Consider the following 19,317-nt stretch of genomic DNA (forward strand, 5'->3'; position numbering starts at 1 on the left):
AAATGCATAGATTCGTAGTTCCTACTCCTAAAAATCAAAACTAACTACGCCTAGTTCAACTAAAAGCCCCTGGAAAAGAACCGCGACCCAAAGAAAAATCAAGGGGGAATTACTACACTATCTGCACACAAAAAATCTTTTTGGTATTTTCTTTTGACTTACTTCCCTCAAGAAAAGTGTCTGGGAGATCCATCGTCGGGATGAGTCCAACTTTTTTTTTTCTCTTTTAACGGCAATAAATAACTAAAACACATAGCCAAATCAATTACTAAACTACTAAAACACATACTAAAACAATTAACACTAAATAACTAAATGACTAAAATTAACCATGTACAAGTCCCCACCCCACACTTAGATCATGCATTGTCCTCAGTGCATGCACAAAATGACAAAACATGAAAAATGAGTAGGGTGTAAAGAAACTCCTTGATCAAGCAACGTCTTCATCCTCTGACGCTCTCCACTCCTCATCATGTTCGTCCTCCTCCTCCTCCTCATCATCTCCCTCACCATCTGACTGCTCTGGCTCAGCTTCAGACTGCTCCGGTGTGTTGATATCCTCATCATTGGGGAGTCCGTATCCATCTCCTAACCCAACCAGTTGCTGGGCATGAGCATTGAGAGGGTACCGGTGCTCCAATTCAGTCCTTTCCTCAGATGTGGCCTGTCGACCTCCTATCCTTAGCTACAAATCCATCATCCCATAGAGATGTGCCATAAAACTATCATCCCGAGCATTGCGCTCGGTACTTGTCAACAATGTCATGGCAGTCTCTTCTTTCAGCCGGAGGCTAGTGATGTCCGTTTGTCGTAGGGGCTGATCGATGGTGTGGTCAAACTCTGGCTCCTCCTCAACCTCCTCGTGTCTTAAAAACTGAGTTAGAAAATTGGCAAATGGCATACGATCGATCTTTTTACTCGTTCTGACTATAAACATCTGGTAGCGGATCAGATGACCCACATTTACCCTTTGACCCGTCATGAGGAAGTAGAGTACATAGGTCCTCTCACGGCTAATGAGTGTGTCATGATTGCACGGCAGGAGCCGTGCATTTATCAGTTTAAGCCACACTTGAGCCTCCACCCTCATCTTCTTCTTCGGAAACCTCTTGTGCCGATTAGTTATCTTATCCCGGACCCATGCTGCCGTAGAATCGGCACCACAAAGCATGTGTCTCAACTCTCTGTATGTATGCCGGCGAATGAAGTGGTCCAATGGCTCCACAGGAACATCCGGAGAACCTAAAAAGTTACATATGGCCGTGGGTGAAAAATCTATCAATCGTCCACGAATCGGCACCAACTATTCAGTACTCTGTGGATCAAACCCTACATAGAATTCTTGAATACATAGCTCAACCCTATATCCTAAATGCCCCTCCAAATTGCTTGATACTTCACTTTCAAGCTGCGTTCATTGATAGTTGCTTCCGGGTGCACATGTTTAGGCCTACAACGCCTGTACCAATCCTTAGTATGCGGTGGTATGCTGTTGATGCCAAACTCCCGTTGGCCTTGTGGTTGTTGACGCATGGCTGCTATAGCTGCCATAGCTTGTACTCCACTTAGATTGGAGGTATCTCCCCCCTCCCCCCCTTCTCTTATTTGGGGGAGGTGCTGAGGTCACCTTTACTTTAGCCGGCGCAGTGGAAGTAGCCTTGGCTTTGCCTGTGTCTTTTCTGGGAGGCATCGTTGTTCCTACACAAATAAGCAATAGTCAGATAAAACTGCATTACACACTACACATATAATTTTTCCCGACTTTCCGAGGTTACTCAGACTTCACCTCGTCTTTTTTTAATATTAGAATCAAAGAACAATACATGGGATACCCGCGAGCCACCCCACACTTAAGATTTTATCGTGGTGTATGACTTCATAACACTAGTGTATTAATCCCGGAGACTCGGGCTCCAATGGGGACAATGAATGCTATTGAGGCATTATATCAAACACTTAACATGCATTAGTGCCATGGGATTTCTTATGGACATGAGGGATTGCCTCATCCTCCCAAATCGGCTTGGGGGTTCTGTACTACCACATGTTTTCATAATCGCAGCACCATTCCTATGAGGTTTCATGGGGTTGGGGCACACAAACTCAATACCACAATGAAGAACAACCACCAATGTTTTTGTGTAATTGTATACCTGTACCTCTCTCGAAATTACAAAGGAAAGAGATTAAATCATACCTTTGAAGCTTTTGAGAGGAGGAAGCTGCCTGAGAATTTCTGATTAGTGTAAAAGAATAGCAAGACTAAACTTGACTTCAATGGTGATGGGGGAGACCACTATGGCAATGTGTTGTTGAGTGTTTGTGGGTGAGGGCAATTCATGCAGTGTGTTTGGTTGAGAGCAACGATGATGAGAAGATGTGTGTGCTTGTGAATTTCTTTTCTAAAGCTTGATGTGTTTTTGGTTTAAGTGAGGTTAGGGTTGTTTGTATTGTGTTCAGTGTTTAGGGCATGTAATGTGAGGAGGTTCGACTAAAATAACTAAAACTGGGCCGAAATAACTTACCTGGCATCGCCTGGCCCAGTACCTAGCATTAGCCCGGCGTTACCAGCTTAAGGCTAAGCAGACCCTGGCGTTAGCCAGGCGTCGCCAGCCTAAGGCCAAGCAGACCCTGGCGTTAGCCACGCGTCGCCAGCCTAAAGCCAAGCAGAACCCGGCGTTAGCCAGGCGTCGCCAGCCTAAGGCCAAGCAGATCCAGGCGTTGCCAGCCCCAGTGCCTGGTGTACGTCAGGTGATGCTGAAACCCTGTTCGACTTGCCCAACTCGCCTGCAAACTTGTTAGTACCTAAAAACAAAACAAAAAAAGGAAAAATTCTAACTACACTAAAAATCAACTACGAATTGGGTTGCCTCCCAACAAGCGCCTGATTTAATGACGTGGCATGACGCAGATAATTGCACTTAATGCTCGCTTAACCTTGGTGGCTCGAGCAAATGAGTCACCAACACTACCTTCGCATCTTCCATGCCCAAATAATGTTTTAATCTGTGCCCATTGACTCTAAACGTGCGAGATTCATTTGATGTAGCAATCTCTATGGCTCCGGTGGGGTGAATCTCCACCACACTAAATGGTCCCGACCATCCAGACTTTAACTTACCCGGGAATAACCTCTACCTCGAGTTGTATAGTAATACCTTATCTCCGAGTTTAAAACTCCGCTCAAGAATATTTTTATCGTGCATTATTTTCATTCTCTCCTTGTATAATATTGTGCTCTCAAAAGCGTGGTAACGAAATTCATCAAGCTCGTGCAACTCTGTGACTCTACTTGTGCCCACAGCTTCTATATCAAGATTCAACTGTCGTAGTGTCCATAAAGCTCTATGCTCCAACTCCACTGGTAGGTGACATGCCTTCCCAAATACCAATTTATATGGCGTCATACCAATCAGAGTTTTGAAAGTGGTATGATAGGCCCAGAGTGCATCATCTAACTTTCTTGCCCAATCCATTCTTGTAGCATTCACAGTCTTTGTCAAAAGACTCTTTATCTCTCTGTTAGACACTTCTACTTGCCCACTCATTTGTGGATGATATGGGGTGGCAACTTTGTGATGTACACCATACTTTTCTAACAGCTTTGCAAAGGCTCGATTACAGAAGTGAGTGCCTCCGTCACTGATTATCGCCCTTGGAGTGCCAAATCGGGTGAATATATTCTTTCTCAAAAAGCCAAATACTCCCTTAACATTATTTGTCGGGAGCGCTGCAGCCTCCACCCATTTTGACACATAGTCCACAGCTACGAGTATGTATTTGTTGCTATATGAGCTGACGAAAGGCCCCATGAAATAGATTCCCCACACGTCAAACACTTCTACCTCTTGAATTGGGTTCATAGGCATCTCATGTCGGCGGGAAATATTCCCTGTTCGTTGGCATTCGTCACAACCTTTCACCCATAAGTGTGCATCTTTGAATACTGTCGGCCAGTAGAAGCCCGATTCCAGCACTTTGGTGGCGGTCCTTACTCCCCCGAAGTGGCCACCATATGGTGATGCATGACAAGCCTGCAAAACAGAAGATTGGTCTATCTCGGGGATACATCTCCAGATCATGTTATCAACACAAATCCTGAACCGGTAAGGCTCATCCCAATAATACATGTGACAGTCACGAAATAACTTTTTCTTTTGAATAGAGGAAAGATCATAGGGGACAATACCGCTTGCCAGGTAGTTTGCAATGTCTGCATACCATGGCACTTCCTCCAATGTCACTGCTAGCAATTGTTCATCTGGGAATGTCTCAGTTATATCTTCTACCTTGACTTTCTTTTCAGCTCCCTCCAACCTTGAAAGGTGGTCTGTCACTTGGTTCTCTGCCCCTTTTCTATCGCGGATCTCCAAATCAAATTCTTATAGCAAAAGAACCCAACGGATCAAGCGTGGCTTTGACTCCTTCTTTGCTATCAGGTACCTAAGTGCTGCATGGTCAGTATAAACAATCACTTTTGAACCAATCAAATAAGATCTGAATTTGTCGAATGCAAACACCACACCCAACATTTCTTTCTCAGTCATGGTACAATTGAGTTGTGCATCGCTTAGCGTTCTGCTTGCATAGTAAATTGAGTGCACCAGTTTGTCCTTCCGCTGCCCCAGGACTGCTCCTATAGCATAGTCACTCGTATCACACATGAGCTCAAATGATTGCTCCCAACGATGATTGGTGCAGTCACCAGTCTCCTTTTCAGCTCCTCAAATGCTAACCTGCAGTCATTAGAAAACACAAAAGAATGATCCTTTTCAAGGAGTTTACATAAAGGATTAGCAATTTTAGAGAAATCTTTTATAAATCGCCTGTAGAACCCGGCATGCCCAAGGAAACTTCTTAATGCCTTAACTGAAGTGGGTGGTGGCAACTTCTCAATCACCTAAACCTTATCATGGTCAACTTCAATACCCTTACTGGGCACTCGATGCCCCGGCACTGTGCCTTCTTGTACCATAAAATGGCACTTCTCCCAGTTCAGCACTAAATTTATCTCCACACATCTTTTCAACACTCTTCTTAAATTGTGCAAATAGTCTTCGAACGAATCCCCCACCACAAAGAAATCATCCATAAAGACTTCCATAATATCTTCAACCATGTCAGTGAAAATGGCTAACATACACCTTTGAAAGGTGGCCGGTGCATTGCATAAGCCAAACGGCATTCTTCGAAAGGCAAAGATACCATACGAATAAGTGAATGATGTCTTCTCTCTATCCTCAGGGGCTATGGAAATCTGATTGTACCCCGAATACCCATCCAAAAAGCAAAAGTGAGACCTCCATGCCAGTCTATCCAACATTTGGTCAATGAATGGTAAAGGAAAATGGTCTTTTCGGGTGGCTATGTTCAGTTTTCTATAATCCATACAAATTCGCCAACCCGTAACTGTACGAGTTGAGATCAATTCATTATTCTCATTGGACACTACAGTCATTTCCACCCTTCTTTGGAACACACTGAACTGGGCTAAGCCAGTTACTGTCAGAGATTGGGAAGATGATTCCCGCATCTAACCACTTGATCACTTCTTTCTTCACCACTTCTTTCATGTTGGGGTTTAGCCTTCTTTGATGTTCTATGGAAGGTTTGTGCCCATCTTCCAGTAGAATCTTATGCATACAAAATGTCGGGCTGATCCCCCTAATATTTGTAATGGTCTAGCCAATTGCAGTCTTGCATTCCATTAACACCTACAAAAGTTGTTCTACCTGCACATCTAACAAACTAGATGAGATAATAACAGGTAAAGTGGATTTAGGTCCCAAGAAAGCGTACCTGAGGTGAGACGGTAACGGTTTTAGTTCCAACTGTGGTGGCTCTTCAATTGACGGCTTAACTGGAGGTGTTTTTTTTTCTTCTAAGTGTAAGGGCTCGAATTCGAGTTCTCTTTTCCAGTACCATCGCCCTTCAAGGGCCAAAATCCACTCTGCCAAGTTTTCACCATTCATTTCTTCTAAGTTCATGAGGCATGCTACTAGAGGGTCTTTTGCATTCAGAGTCTCATCTTCCTCCTCCAAGATCATATCAACAACTTCTATCAGAGAGCAGTTAGCAAACTTACTGGGTCGCCGCATAGATTTCTGCACGTTAAACGTTATCTCTTCATCGTTCAATCTCATCTTTAGCTCTCTAGTTTCACCATCAATTAGGGCTCTCCCAGTGGCCAAGAATGGCCTTCCCAAAATTATGGGAATCTCCTCGTCAACCCGGCAGTCTAAAATGACAAAATCTGCTGGGAAAACAAACTTCCCCACCTGTACTAATACATCATCAAGTATACCAGAGGGCCTCTTCACTATCCAGGCGGCCAGCTGTAATAACATAGACGTGGGTCTAGCTCTTCCAATGCCTAACCTTTTGTAGATAGTCAAGGGCATCAAGTTTATGCTTGCCCCCAAATCACAAAGTGCCTTAGCAAATGCATAGTTGCCTATTGTGCATGTGATTGTGAAACTCCCTGGATTAGATAACTTCTCAGTTATGGGTCTTATCACAACAACACTACATGTCTGAGTCAGTGTAACCATGGCTAAGTCTTGAAAGTCGAACTTACGAGACATCAAGTCCTTCATCATTTTTTGCATAACCAGGCATTTCCTTTAAGGCGTCAATCAATGGAATGTTTACCTGAATTTGCTTCAACATCTCCAAGAAATTCTTATATTGCTCATCTTTTTGATATTTGGCCAATCTTTGGGGGAAGGGTGCTGGAGGCCACTTCTTTCCTGTGATTTGATTTTAAACCTGCTCTGGCACTGTATCTGCTGCCTTCTTTTGCTCTGACTCAGTTTCCATCGCGACTTCTTTTTCTTTGATTGTTTCAGTTGGCACATATTGTACCGTCACCTCTGTTAGCCTTGTTGAGTCATCTATCTCGATGGGTACTGGCACAAGTGTTTTAGTAGGCCGGCTTTCGCGAGCCATCCTTTGCTCCAGATCTAGGTCTCTAACATTTCGTAGACTCACTGCCATAAGCTATTTCGGGACCTATTCTTTTGGATTAACTTGTGTATCTGTAGGTAATGTCCCTTGGGGACGATTGTTTAAGGCCATAGAAATCTGTCCTAATTGAATCTCAATACCCTTTATCGCTGATTCATGCGAGTCTACCCTCTATTGCATTTTTCCCGTGGACCCAATCAATTGTTGCAGCATTCTGTTGTTGCTGTCTAGAATTCCCTCAAGTTTAGTAAACCCATCATTTGGTCTCATAATCTGTTGTTGTTGAGGTTGTTGATAAGCCAGCTGCTGATTTTGCTGGATGTAGCCCTGTTGCCTTTGGTAAGGCGCAACTTGACCCATTGGTCGCATAGCTCCAGGATTGTTGTTGTTATTGTACTGCTGCTGCGCTGGTCTATATTGTTGATTATGTTGACCCCAATTCAGACCACCTTGTCTCTGTCCCCCATAGTTGGCTACATAATTCAATTCTTCATGATATTGGTAGTTGTCACCTTCCGCACTCCACGAGCAAACATATGGTTGGTTAATGCATGGTGTACATAATCCCTTATTAGTTGTGTCAACTATGTGAACCTGCTGCTTCTGGCCTGATTCATCAATCTTTTTGGTGAGGATACTCATTTGTGCCATTAGAGTGGCCACATTCTCAGCTATAGAGTTGTTTGGGTCCAACGCCACTGAGTAAACTACCGGAGTGATCGTGGATGCTCTTGTCATCCATCCTGAGTTTTGTGCCATCTTATCAAGTAGGATCTTGCATTCGGCGAATGTTTTACTCAGAAATGCTCCACCTGCTGAAGCATCAACATTGGCCTTTAAGCTGTCAGCCAGTCCCATGTAGAATCTCTGCCCCAACATATGATCTAGAATACCATGATGTGGACACTTAACCAGTATGCCCTTGAACCTCTCCCACATTTTTTGTAGTGTTTCTATTGGTCTCTACCTGTAGCTCAATATATCATCAATCTGTTGGGCAGTTTTATTTGGTGGGTAGAATTTGTTCAAAAATTGCTTGACTAATTCCTCCCAAGTAGTGATGGAATTTATGGGAAGTGAATTAAGCAAAGTGTGAGCTTCTCCTGTCGGTGAGAATGGGAACATCAAAAGCTTTATTGCATCTGGTATTACGTTAGGTTGCCTTTGCGTTAAACATATTAACAGGAAATTCTTTAGGTGCTGCTGAGGATCTTCAATGTGTGACCCTGAGAACAGTCCCTTGTTCTGCAACAAATGTATCATGTTATTTGTGATTTGGAATGATTCTGCTTGTATCTGAGGGACTGCAATTGCGGTTGCCAGATTGTCGGCGGTGGGTTGTGCCCAATCATATAATGTTGTTTCTGGTACAAGAGGCATCACACCCCAAATGTTTGGTTCATTCTCATTGTTTCTGTTGTTTATTGGATTTTCTATTCCGTCAACCATGTTTGGTTCGATTTATTCTCTCGAGTTTCGTTGTTGTTTGCTTCTCTTGTTTGCACGATTTAGTACATTGAAAACTTTCTCAGGATTTGATATCGATTCAAGCAATTCACCAGTTCTTGAGGAATTCCTAGGCATGCACCTGTAACACCCAAGACTACAAATGTTAAAATTTCAATGTATTTGGTTTAGAATGGAGAAAATTGACTACACTAAGAATTCTAGCACTTTTTTTTAGCTGCAATTAATAACACCATTAATTCCCTGGCAACGGCGCCAAAATTTGATCACGCCCAACTATGCCTTATAAAAAGGACTAAGCGGTCGTTGCAAATATATTCCGGCTAGTAAGTCCGGAGTCAAATCCCACAGGGAATTAATCTATCAAACACAGCTACTAGACTCGCACAAATTCACACAATCAATCTTCAGAAATATTTAAGTAACAGATTGGGTTTTATTAACTAAATATTACGTAATGAAAATATAATAATTAACAACTAACTACGAACGAGTTGTAAACAAGAATTGGAATGATCTAAGGTTGTGATTTCCCCTATTGTCGGAATCTTTTCTTCTACGTTTTCTACAAATTTGCCTAAGTCTTCCCTATCGACCATGAGCAATCTAACTGTTGTAACTCTCTCTCAAGTAATTGCCATAATTTACTAGGAATATTCTCCCAAATTACGCTAGTTGGCATTAAGTACAGCTCACTCAGATCACATCAAGGTTTCGTTATCCCTAAATCCACCTTTAAACCTCTGTATTGATCCCTCATATACATTTAGGAGTGATGTTGTTCAACAACTACCTAAATATGCACTCTCTCCCGAGTAATACATACTAAATAGGCACAGCTAATTGAGGGCCCTTCAATCAACCACAAGAATAATATAGTTGAACAAATAGAGAAAATACTACGGCAAATTTATATTAACATAACAAGAAAATCATCCTTCAATAGGTTCCATCAAAACACTAGATTAGGAAGTTAGCTACTCATACTCATGGTAACAATATCCTAAATATTTTGCATAATTAAAATACATAGTAAAGATGTAGAAATGATGATTCTAACTCCCAAGGGGTGATTCCACCAGCTCTTCTTGCCTCTGGCTGCAAAAAACGTCCTCCAAGTGGTGTTTTTAGGTCTATTTATATGTGTAAAAAAAATCCTAAATGTGTGGGCCGAGTCCTAGTCAAACCCGGAACGAATTAAGTCTTCAAAACTCTGATTGGACTTGGCCTCAGGCCTGGCATCGCCAGCCTAACGCCTGGAATTTGGCTGGCCTCGCCAGGCTAAAGCCTGGTTCAGCCTGGCCTTTGGCTGGCCTCGCCTGGTTCAGCCTGGCTTTTGGCTGGCCTCGCCTGGTTCAGCCTGGCTTTTGGCTGGCCTTGCCAAGTCTCTCATTTTCACTGTTCTCTAGCACACTTTCAACGTTAAGTATCTCTTTTGCTCTACTTTCATCTCCAATTTACCTACACATAAAATAGACTCCATTATGCATAAATAAAGTGTAATTTATCATTAAAGCATATAAAATACAAGGCACATAATGTACGAAACTATGGAATTATATCCACATATCATAAATATTAAAAGGAAAAATAACCATGGAGGTGTAAGTATGGACCACTCTGAACGGACTCACTCCTACTAGACTCTATCAGCGTGATAGAGTTTAGTGTGGAGAGCAGCGAGATCCTAGTTCTCCTATGCCCTAGGACCTTGACCAAGTATGGAGTGGGTCTGGGATGTCGCCAAAGTCCTAGAGTGATCAAGCCTCTGTTGACATTAACCCCTGTGCTGAGCATGAGAAATCAAGGAAAAGAAGAATACTGTGATGGCTCCTCATGGGACAGAGAAGGCACAGAGAACAAAATTCCCCACCAAACCAACCCCCCTCATAAATTACATCATATGGAATATTAGGAATGGGAACAGTGTTGACTTCAAGAGGCACTGTCTTGCCATGATTCAAATGCATAAACCAGCCATGCTGGTGCTGCTAGAAATTAGAATGGCAGATCCCAAGAAGCTAACTGAAGAAATGCATTTTGACTTGTTAATTCAGTCCCTAACAGTAGGCTTCTCTAGTTGGATAGTTTTGATATGGAAGGCAGACTGTGTGCAAGTAGCTGATGTGTCCACTGCTCCCCAAGGTATTCATGCCATGGTTAAGGTATTACCCTCTCATACTCCCTGGCTTTTTTCATCTATTTATGCTAGCAATTTGTTAACTGAAATAAGACTATTGTGGGAAAACTTAGTTGTTATCTCTAGGAATTATCTGGGAACTGGTTTGTAGGAGATGACTTTAATAAAGTTTTGAAAGCTAGAGATAAGTTTGGGGGTAATACCATCAACCCTAATAGAAGTAACCTTTTTTGAAACTTTCTCAATGAATGCAAAACTGGTAGACCTATGATACAAAGGTAGTAAATACACATGGACAAATAAAAGATATAAAAACAAGAGCAGTCTAATTTTAGAGAGAGTTGATAGATGCTTTGCTAATGACTGTTGGATATCTCAGTACCCTAGAGGCATGTGTATCCCACCTCCTTAGGACCCACTCTGATCACTGCTCATTGCAAATAAAGCTACAAGAGAATTATGTCAATACCACCAACAAAGTCTTTAGGTTTGAATCCATGTGGATTAGCTACCCATCTTTCCCCAATATCATCACTGAGGCTTTTCCTCCAAACTCTCCTCTAATTCAATTAACCCAGACCTTCAATAACATAGTCACCCAGTGGAATAGACACACTTTTGGCAATATCTTCCAAAAAAAAAGAATTTTGGCCAAATTAGCTGGAATCCACAAATCTCCCAGCTATCAGTTTAGTGACTTCCTTTTGAATCTAGAAGGTAGACTGATCAAAGAACTTGACTCAATCCTCAAAAAGGAGGAAGATTTCTGGAAACTGAAATCAAGAGTCAGTTGACTACTTGAGGGTGATGTCAACACTAGGTTCTTTCACACTTCTACTCTCAATAGGAGAAGGAGAAATAAAATCTTGTCCTTAAAATATGATAGTGGGAATTTGCAATATGAACATGAGGAAATAAAAGAATCCATCCTGAACTATTTCAGATCCATCTATACATCATCCCATACTCAAGCCCCTCTCAACACAACCAGTCATGTTGGACAGCCCCACATACTTTTCAACTTTCAAAGAGATAACCTGGACACACCCTTAAGGGAAATTGAGATTAAAATGGCTATTTTCTCCTTCAAGCCTTCAAAGCACATGGGCAAGATGGGTTACATCCTTTATTCTATCAAAAATACTTAAACATAGTGGGAAGTTAGTGATTGACTTATGTAAATATATTTTGACACCCATATTATGCATGAAACCATGAATGAGACCCTGTTATGCCTCATCCCTTAGTGCCCCCATGCCACTATGCTAAAAAACTTCAGACCTATATGACTTTGCAATACCATCTACAAAACTGTCACAAAGGTCATTGCCAATAGGATTAAACCACTCCTCCCTGATATAATTGGCCCTATCCAGGCCAGCTTCTTATCCAATAGGAGGGCAACTGATAATGCCATTATTGTCCAAGAATACATCACTCGCTTTGATAAGATGAGAGGGAATCAGGCCAACATGATCCTCAAAATAGATTTGGATAAAGCCTTTGACAGACTGTAGTGGTATTTCATTAGAGATACTCTCCAGACTTTCAATTTTCCACATGGCCTAACCAAGCTAATCCTATCATGCATCAATTCTTCCTCCATATTTATTCTGGTAAATGGTGGAAAAACTGACACCTTCAAACCAACTAAAGGAATTAGGCAAGGGGACCCCATCTCTCCATATCTATTCATCGTGTGCACGGAGAGACTCTCTAGGCTAATTGACAGTGCAATTTATGATAAGCAATGGCTTTCCATCAACATCAGTAGGTATGACCATAAGATATCCCATCTCGTCTTTGCTGCTGACCTGACCCTTTTTGCAAAGGCAAACACCAGAAACTGCAAAACAACTACCACAATTCTGCAGTCCTTTAATGAAGCATCTGGGAAACAAGTCAACCTCACAAAGTCTAGGGCGCTCTTATCCTCTAACTGCAAACCTGACACCATGGAGAACCTTACAAGTGCACTTTCCATTCAAGCTACAACCTCTTTTGGAAAATATCTGGGCTTCTCAATGTTCCACAAGAGACCTTCCAGTAGTGATTTTCAGTTCATAATTGACAATATGCAATCTAAGCTGGCTGGCTGGAAAATAAATTATCTAAACATGACTGGAAGGGTAACTCTGGCCAAAGTTTCCCTAAGTAGCATATCAAGCCATGTCATGCAATTCATCAAGCTACCTATTAAAACAATCAAGCTAATGGACAGAATCCAAAGGAATTTTATTTGGGGTAATACTCCAAATAAGAAGCCACCTGGTTAACTTGGATAGAGTCATTACTCACAAATACCATGGGGGGATGGGTCTACAGAAAGTGGATTGCAAAACCAAGGACTCTCATGCTGGCCTTGCCTGGAGAATTTTCTATAACACTTCTAGCCTTTGGGCAAGAGTCCTTATCTCCAAGCACTGTATCTGGAATCATACTCCTAAAAAATCTAAATCTCTAATCTAGCAATGTATCCTCAAGGGTTGGGATACATATAGTAAGGCTAGCAGATGGGTGGTTCATAAAGGAAACAGGGTAAGCTTCCTTAATGATGCTTAGATTCCAAACAATCCAACCATCAAGGACATGATTGAGGGTCCCCTAACTCAAAATTACCTTAATGCCAAGGTGGATACTATCTACAATTATGGGGCATGCAATATCTCTTCTATCTCCCTGAATCTCCCTGATAGTATCATAAATTTGATCAAATTCACCTTCATCCTTACAAACACTGTCAAGGACTACAAGTTAATTTGGGGGCTGACACATAATGGCTCCTGTAAAGTTCCAATAATTTTTACAATTAATTCCGGCAAAATTCGAGTTTAAAAATATAATTTATATCATCTCGAGTCAAAGGGACCCAAACGAGTGTAGCAAGGCCATCTCAAACAATTGGAAAATACTAAGTTATAGTTATTAAAGTGCATGGACTAATGCACACGAGAGGAAGTTTGGGAAAAATAAGATATTAACTTGAAAAATATTTAAATTTCAAATGAGTGAATACTTAGACTAAGATTTTTAAGAACTGATTGTAAAATAATTGGTTAAATGCTGAAATTATGTGGGGAGACAAGAGAATAAAATAATGGAACAAAGGAAAAAAGGATTATTGTTGATTACCTAAGGGAATAAAGAAAGTAATGGAACGAGCTAAGGCACAAGGTAGTGAAGTGCCAAAGTAGAGCCCAACTTGGCGTCCATGATAAATCGAAGGCGACAGGTCGCGCATGTCCCAGCATGCCACAACTATGGGTGTTTATGGGGTGGGCTGGACCGGGCTGGACATGGAAAAAAATAGCCTGTCCGGTTAGTATGGCGGGCTGAGATTCCGGGCTGGTAATGGGCAAGGATATTTAGGGTTTTGGTGGGCCGTCCGGGTTCGGGCTTATCGGTCTGGACCGGGCCGAGTTAATTTTTTTTTTAACATATTGTATTTTCTTGTTCAATGTAATTGTTACTTAAGTGTTTGCAAACTTTTAAATAATAAAATAAGTATTTTAAGGCATAAAATCAAACTTTTAAACTTTAAAGTTTTAAATTTAAAATTTGAAAATAGCTTTATGCGGATCATTTTAGTAATATTTGGAGGAGCTATCAGCTACAATGGACATCTATCACACATGAGGAAGCTACCAACAATATGATCATAACAAGAAGGAGCAGGCATGAACGCGTAACAAGGAGCCAAAATCGCAACAACACCATTACTGTCTTGACCTGGACTTGCATTTTGGAAGGTTTTGCGTGCAATCGGCTTACAAAGCAATCCTTATCAAGCTTATATTTCTTTCAAAGAGATCAGGTGGAGCTGCCTAATCCTCAAGATAACAAGTGCAATGCCCACAATCGAAAGCAATGAGAGACAACTATTCAAGAATATTTTGCGAGTCATGTGCAGATAGGCCTTTTCAAGGATCATGGGTCTTAATTCTTTTTGTACTATCAAAGGAGTGTTTTACACATGACTTTGATATTAGGCTTCATGTACTTTCATTTTTTACGCACTTTTATTTTGTGAGACCTCCAGACTCATCGTTGTTTTATTTGATTATTAATAAAAACACCACTAGGCAACCAACCTAGTGGTATATTTGCTTCAAAAAAATTAAAAATTGAAATTAAGTGGCTACATAAAATTATTTAATAAGACCAATATGTAAGGATCAAATTTCAAAGGCTTTCATTTCATATTTTCATTGCATAATAATACTTCAAATTAACTTATCTTATAAACTAACACATTAAACTTAAATAAGTCTAACAAATTCAAAATAACCCAAATTGTCTCAAATCAACTTAAATACGAAGTCCTAAAGGACGCACACGACAACCCTTTATATGCCTCCTTAAATCAGTTGGGCCCTCCCACTTTCGATGAACATTAAAGACTCGACTTCAGTTCTTGCACTCTACTTTGCGAACTTCTTCATTTTCTTCTACCACCTCAAAGTATTCCCAAATATGTGAACCCACTCTAAAAGTACGGTGCATGATTTAACTTGAACCTAACAAAAATGATAACCACACTTTACTTGATAATTGTAATTTGTAGTGGCTACCGTAAATAATTGATAAAACTTGAAATATTAATTAATTGAAAACTTGAGAGAAATAAGCAATTCAATAATCAAAAGGAAATTAAGAGAGAATTAGAGTAGAAAAAGAGACCAAGTTGTGAAAAAAATGATAAAGAAGGGGGTGGGGGGGGGGGGAGGGGCTATTTATAGTCATTAAAAGGCTAAGAATATAATTTATTAATTATTAGGGGGTGGAAGGGCTATTTTAGTAAGGGAATAGACCGAAATGGTCAAAAGTGCAAACAATGACCGTTGCCCAACGGTCATTTTTTATTTTGACTGGTCAGAATTTAAAAAAAATAAAATTAAAACATAAATTGGGTTGGACCGGGCTGGAACGGTTAGCGGGCTAGTTCTGGTGCACCGGTAGCCAAAAAAGCCCCGACCCCGTCCTACACACCCCTACCTTAGCCAACTCGACCCACCCTTACCGAACCGGGTCGAACCGGGTTGTTAGTGGGCCAGCCCGACCCGATTAACACCCTTAGCCACAACTAAAGCCGTTTTTAAAGGCAATTTCGGGGAGAGAGAGTCACTTTTATTTGAGACTTTGTCTTGAGGGTTAGAGAGAAAGAGGATCTCTCTACCATTAATACATCTTTATGGTAAGAATTTAATGCCCTTCTTGGTAGATTTGATCCATTAAATACATCTCTTAACTCTTCAATTACATGAAAATTATAGATTTTTTGAAGAATATCTTAAGAACTCAAATCTTCAAAGTTCTAGGGTTTGACAAAGAGGTAATGTCTTAATTTCAATCTTATGTACTATACTCCAGGGATGTAGTATAGTATATTTATGAAGATGAATTTGTATTTAAACATCTACTCATGAAACCCTATAAGCTAGTCTTGAAATTGAAGAGTTGGTTGATAGGGATGATTAATAGTGTTGGGTCTTGCTTGAACGATGTTATTTTGCATTTTTAGTGGAACAACTAGATCCCACAACAAGTTTAATGAATGAGTTGGAGTTAAAAATTCAAGGATTGACCTCCAAATGATGAAAGGGGGATTTTTGCTAAACTTGTGAAATTGGACGTAAGATTTAGACACTTAGTTGGTATTGTTGTGACGCGTTATTAAATTATGTGAGTTTATATATGTAGATTGTGACTCGTTGGAATTATTTGATCATTTGGAGTAAGGTTGGAAGAAATTTGAGGTACGTTGAAACTTACTACCCTCAGAGCTTTTTTCCAAACTCATATCGAAATGCGATTAAATAGAAATTCTAAATATGAGTCTTAGCTTGTGGGACGAGCGAGTTGGGATTGTACCATTTCTTGCATCATAAAAGATTTAAGTGTTATGAATATTGTTTTCTTGAAATATTTTATTTTAATTTAAAACTAAATGAAGGACGAATAACACTTGTAATATTTTTGAAATGAAAATTCATGAGTTGTGAAATATCTTAGATTTAACTATTCTCAAATAGTTGGTTTGGATATGAACATCATCACTGATAAAGTTTGTCACGACCCAACTGGAAGGTCATGACTAGAACCCGGGCCATACTTGCCGAGCACCAACGTACATTTTATCTAACCTTCCTTATTATCTTTAAGGGCCGACAAGATCAATATAAATGGTAGACATGGATCATGAACATCCAACAATGAAAGATAATGTCATGAACATACATAACATGGGACGACAAGACTGTCAAGAAACTATATATAAGGTACGAGCTACCATGGTGCCATGAAAGACTATACAACAAAAATCAGCCGACAAGGCATTCCAAACCATATATGAGTCGACACCTGTCTATGAGCCTCTAAAAGAACATAAGTGCTACAACATTGTCGGAACAGGGCCCCGACATACCCATAATGTCTATAACAAAAATGCATACCAAGACCACGGCAAGTCCGGAGAAGGGATCTTGCCAATAACCGCTGAACCGGATAGCCTACTGTGATGGGGGAGCTGCGTCTACCCGTCTATCAGGACCTGCAGCACGACATGCAGCGTCCACAAATAAAAAGGACGTCAGTACGAATAAAGTACTGAGTATGTAAGGCAGGAAAGCATAAGTAAGAACAATAATGTAAACAGTGATAGGGAATATACAACCTATGACATCTGGGTACCTCTGAGGGCTACTGACATGAAATACATGATACATACATATATATATATATATATATACATAAACTTTTAAAACATACGCCTTTGTGGGCATCATCATCATCATATCGTACCCGGCCGTAATAGGCTCGGTAAAACATACCCGGCCATCATAGGGCTCGGTAGAATCGTACCCGGCCACGTGGAGCTCGGTAAAACCCAACTGATCAGTGGTTGCACAATAGGTGCCATACCCGGCCGACTATAGCGCGGCTCAGTAGAGTAAAATAGATACATATATATGATGCATGCTGGACTCATTGGAATCACATTTTGAACCTTTCGGAGTGACGTAAGGTCAGTATCCTTCGTACACGTTATTAGGATTAACTCTTCATCAAGAATCTTATAAGAATCAGGAACTACCAACAATATTGATAATATAAGAATAAGAGAAGTAACATCAATATCAATCGTTTCATAAGAAGGGCAGCAATGTAAGTACTGCTAGCTTCTAAGAGTAGAGTATCTTTGGGAGCTCATTCATTACATTATGTACAATCAGAGTCGTGCAAAAGAATGAAGGGGATAGCCTCACATACCTTGTATATACTGCCCAACCTCAAGCTATGCAAATGTCACGACTCCTTAGTCTACAATAAGAGAAATGACACTATCATTATCGTTTAAGCGTCATAACTATTATGTATCGACCGCAACCTATTTTACGATGAAACGGACAGTACCTCCCCTATTTATATGACTTCCCACAAGTCAATACAATCACCAAACAGCCCAAACAACATCATTAATAATCATATTGAGCCTCCAAAACAGTCCACCAACTAACAACATTACTACCAAGCCTTTCGATATATATTTCACAAGTTCTAGCATCAACGACTTAGCCACAACTTGGATAATCTTAAATATATATAGAGTAAGAGGTTCCTTAACTTTAAACAGAAAGAACAACTCCAATTTTACCTTAATTTTCCACGAAATATCCCTTCAATTCTGCCACAAGAACAAGGAAGCGAAACTAGCAATTAATTCGGGTTTTTCGGCACTAGAATTACTTTAGAAGACTTGAAATCACCTAGGGTTGATATTAAAAACTTGAAGGTATATTCACAGAACATAAAACACTTAAAACAACCTCCCACACGAGCTGGAACAACACAAAAATCAGCAACAACAAGAAGAATAAGAAACTTACTAGCGCCACGGGATTTCCGACATTTGATTTGTGTTGTTTGCCCTTTGTTTGGGTTTTGGATCATGAGAGAACCTTGAGAGACTGTTTTTAGGGTTATAAAGTCTGAATATACTGAAAAATAATGACTTAAAATGGGGTTGAGGTATCTTATATATGTCCATATGTCTTAAACCGCCTTTGTGGGCCCCATAGAGAGCAGCTTGGCGCACTCTCGCGAAAACGTGAATATCTCTCTATTCCGAGATCGTATCGACAAACGGTTTAATGTATTGGAAACTAGACTCATAGATCTTCAATTTGATAGGTAGATCACCCCATAATTCCAAGCACATTGGGATAAAAATTCAGTAACATTTGACCTAAAGTTTAAGTAAAATTATAAACCTAAGTTGCGACAACTTTTATCGACTTTTGTTTCATAACCCGCTTGACTTCAAGACTTATGATACGGATATTATATGATTCAAATACATTAAAACAAGACCTCTTGGGACAGTTAATCACCTCTAGTGTTACTCGAAAATACGGGTTACAACATCCTTGATTCGTTTAACTTCTAATACTTATTAACCACTCTTATACACCCTTGTATCGTTTAAGACCAATAGGATTAACTTCTTATCATCTCAAAGATAATCTCTTCTTGGATTTACGTCGACTAACTTACGGCGTGATCTATGGTATGCGAATTTGGGTTGTAACACCCTCTCCCCCTTAGGAACATTCGTCCTCGAATGTAAGGGTTTATGGGGTGTCTAACTCATCGTGGATTCCGACGGAGATTTCCGGCTGAGTTTCCCCTATAAAATGGACACTAGCCAAACTTGCAAGCAGTTAAACCCAACCTATGGCCTT

Source organism: Nicotiana tabacum, chromosome 19 (assembly GCF_000715075.1).
Source record: "Nicotiana tabacum cultivar K326 chromosome 19, ASM71507v2, whole genome shotgun sequence".
Taxonomy (NCBI): Eukaryota; Viridiplantae; Streptophyta; class Magnoliopsida; order Solanales; family Solanaceae; genus Nicotiana; species Nicotiana tabacum.